The sequence below is a fragment of the Arachis ipaensis genome, chromosome B10, assembly GCF_000816755.2.
Source record: "Arachis ipaensis cultivar K30076 chromosome B10, Araip1.1, whole genome shotgun sequence".
Taxonomy (NCBI): Eukaryota; Viridiplantae; Streptophyta; class Magnoliopsida; order Fabales; family Fabaceae; genus Arachis; species Arachis ipaensis.
Window position 1 is genome coordinate 25,565,198 of NC_029794.2, and position 3,861 is coordinate 25,569,058.

Below are 3,861 nucleotides of genomic sequence, written 5' to 3' on the forward strand. Positions count from 1 at the left end.
CATCATAAGTATATATAAAAAAAAAATTGGTAACAAAAAATTTTCAATTATAATTAGCCAAAATTTTTTATAATGTACTTCATTTATATAACTTAGAAAAAAGAATAAATAGGTCCTTAACCTTTTGATCCGAAGATATTTAAATCCTTGAAGGTTTGAAAATGCATTTAAGTCTCTAATATTTTCAAAATTTAGACAAATTGATCTCTCATGTTCACTTGAGTCTGTCAAACTCAACGGAAAAATCAAACATAACTCTCGTTGTACTGACTTGGTTGATATAGATACATACGTGAGAGAGTTTTTAAAATTAGACAAATTAGAGTCAATGACTTAAATGTATTTTTAAATCTTTAGGGACCTAAATATCCGCGAACCAAAAAGTTAGGGATCGATTTGTTATTTTTTCTATAATTTAATAACAGTTTGATTTTTTTATCTCACTCTTCTTTCAATTCACTTATCATATTCTTATCAGTCTCACTTATTAATGATATTAATTATGATATCATATCCCTAATTATTAGGCTTTCTTGTAATCACTACATAATATTTTTTTATAATTTAAATTTTATATTTAAAAATATAATAAAAACTAATAATAATAAATAATGGTAATAATAATATGCATTATATGACTTTAATTATAATTTATTTTTGTTTCCTTTAATTCATTTTTTTATCATTCAATTGAATTAGCAAACGTGAAAGCATTATGTAATAGATTTGTCATTGTTAGAAGGATCTTGAAGGTCGCATACTCCCTAAGAGAACAAAAAGCACAACTCTAGTTCAAGTATAAGCACAATTAGGATATGCTAAGAAAATTTACAATGAGTCGCCTTTATCGTTACAAATAGTATGACATTTGAATTCGACCTTAACACGGTATTTATATTGGAAGGAGTTGAAGAATAATTTAAACAATAGACGAATTCACCCGATGAGATTGTTGCCAGTCAATCAATTTTCGAGAATATGAAAAATCACACTAACTTTGATGAGATATGATAATAAACTGATTTAATTTATTTTTTTCTTGTGTTTTATGTGCATTTATAATTATAGTGTATTAACTAAGTTCATACACATAACATTCATAAGTTCATATATACATAACATCATAATTATGTACTAACATTTAAAAGTTTAATTCATATTTATTAGATATTACATTCATACACATGTCATTTTTTAGTTATTGCGTAACAAACTATCAAGTTAACACATATGTTTTCAAATGTTATCATAATTGAATTTAAAAAAAATGTCAAATTCTTAAATTAATTTATTCAATTGATAAATTTACTCATAATATCCATATATTCATGTATATAACATTCATAATTTCATATTAATAACATCCATAATTTTGTACTCATAATATTCATAATTTTATATCTATTATATATCTTATTGTATTTTTCAAATGATCTCATATGTGTACTAATAGGTCGTGATTTTAGTTATTTTAATATTTTTATTTAATATTCATATGTTTGCTTATTTATTGATTTTAATATGACGAGTTAATAATTATTTTAAAAATTTGTTTTTTAATTTTTGTTTATATTTTATTTTTTTGGTTTTTTATTTTTTAATAATCTATATGTAAAATATGAGTTATATAGTAGAAATTGTTAAAATTTTTTAATTTAATCTCCATAATTTTTGCAAAAAAATTACATTTTAATGAGTAATAATATGATTGAGAAATATTATGAATTTGATTTTAAAAAAGCTAAAATTTATTTTAGAAAGAGCAACTCTAAATATTCAAAAAAAGGATGGATAATAAGAAGAGTAAGTGATAAAAAAATATATGTTACTTATTTATAAAAGAATAAAAATTTTTAGATGATATTTCTATGTTGTAATTACTCTTTGGTTAGGTAGCATCACCCTATATATAAATACATCATCTCTACATTGTTTTCCTTTATATTGATACTGTTGGAGATACTAATATTATCAACAAACCAGGTACACATTAACTAATTCTTTACATGAAGAGACTTCTATACTTACGAAAATTAGAATTTGCTGTACTTAATAGATTATTGTAGTTGATTCCAACTGACAGTCAAAACCAACAATTCTACATCCTTGTAGTGGTAACTGGTAAGTGTATTTAACCAATCAAACTAAACTTGCTTATATTATCCGAATCATATATCATATCATAGAATATAGATATATACAAGACCAATTTTTACGCACGTCACTACCAAATTCTTAATTGATATATAGCGTGTTTATAAAACCAATAGATCTCAACAAAGAAACGTTTATCAATATTAATCAAGTCTTTCATTTTGTTTGTAAGGGCAATTATTTTGGAGTGTTGATAAGAAAAATATAATGCACATATATAATAATGGAAATTACAGGAGAATATTAAGGAACTACCATTTTTTAGTAAAAGAAAAATAGAAAATTGGTTAGGAATAATTTAAATACAAAAAGTATTTTGCCATCTAATATTTTTCTTAGAAATAATCAAGTTTTAATAATTTATTCAAAAAAGGATATATAGAATAAGTGCATTCAACTAAAAAGAGCCGAGAAAAATGACAAAAGTTCAAAACATATCCTAAAGAACGTTCATTCGAATGTTCTTCTCTGCCATTACGAGAATTTGTTAGACAAACAAATTAAATCAATGCATAAAACATGCTCTAAGTTTAGATGAGTAAATTTTTTATTTAAAAGAAAAAAGAATAGGTGCATTCAATTCGGATAACGTGCAAGATTTTCCAAGCACGTGTATGTATAGCAAATAGCAATATCTATGGGTGAGAAAGTTATACTCAGATCGATAACAAGGAATATATATGAAGTGGTGTTGCCGGATCTAATTAGGGTTACACTAGCACACGAGAGAACGAAATGTAATTAGAATTTTGTATTGTTAGTGTTATTTTCTTTATTTATTTAATCTTTTATTCTTTTTACTAATAGTAATATAAGATCAGTTTATCACAGTAAATTATAATATCTATGTGTGCATCTTTGTTATAGAATTGTTAACAGAGTTAATAATAAAATAATATTATAATAATTTTAAAATATTAAAAATTTAAATAAAATATTTAAAATATTAAAAATAACTTTAAAATTTAGCCAAAATATTCAGAATAAAAGCAATACTTTACTTATTTAATTAATTACAAATTAACCAGAAGAACTCCTAAGTCGTGTGTGTAGCACGTTGACGTATATTCTTGCATTGTGTATCTTTGCACATTGTTGACTAATGACTACTACTAATGATGTTAATATATTCTGCTATTATAATATTATAAGCTGCCAAATCAATTCACCAAGTACGTACGCATTCCATAAACTCAATATGACCATATGTGAATATGTTCTTAACTCCGTAACATATATATAAAAGCCTTTTGAATTTTTATAGGAAAAAGCCAAAAAGGTACGATGGTTGTTTACTCAATTAACTACTTAATAATTAGTTACGGTGCAAAGTTTATATGACCTAATAATAAGCGCTTGGGTAGTTTGGTACCGCTGAAAATTAAGTTGGCGTGTGTAGCTTATTATCTTAGGCAGTCCCTGTTGTATGTATGGACAAAATGGTTAGAAATAAGTTAACATAACAGTCAAAACACACAAGAATGTTTGAAAGCTTTTCTTTATGATCACTGACTGTGAATAACATTAAATATTCTTTTGAATAATTAATCACGGTTAAAAGTGCTTTTGAGTTTATATAATAATAATTTAACTTGTTATAAAAATATTTAATTTAAATTTTTATATATTTTATGATTAATAATAAAATATTAAAAATATATTATATTAATAATAAATATATATTTTATATTATTATTATATGGATTT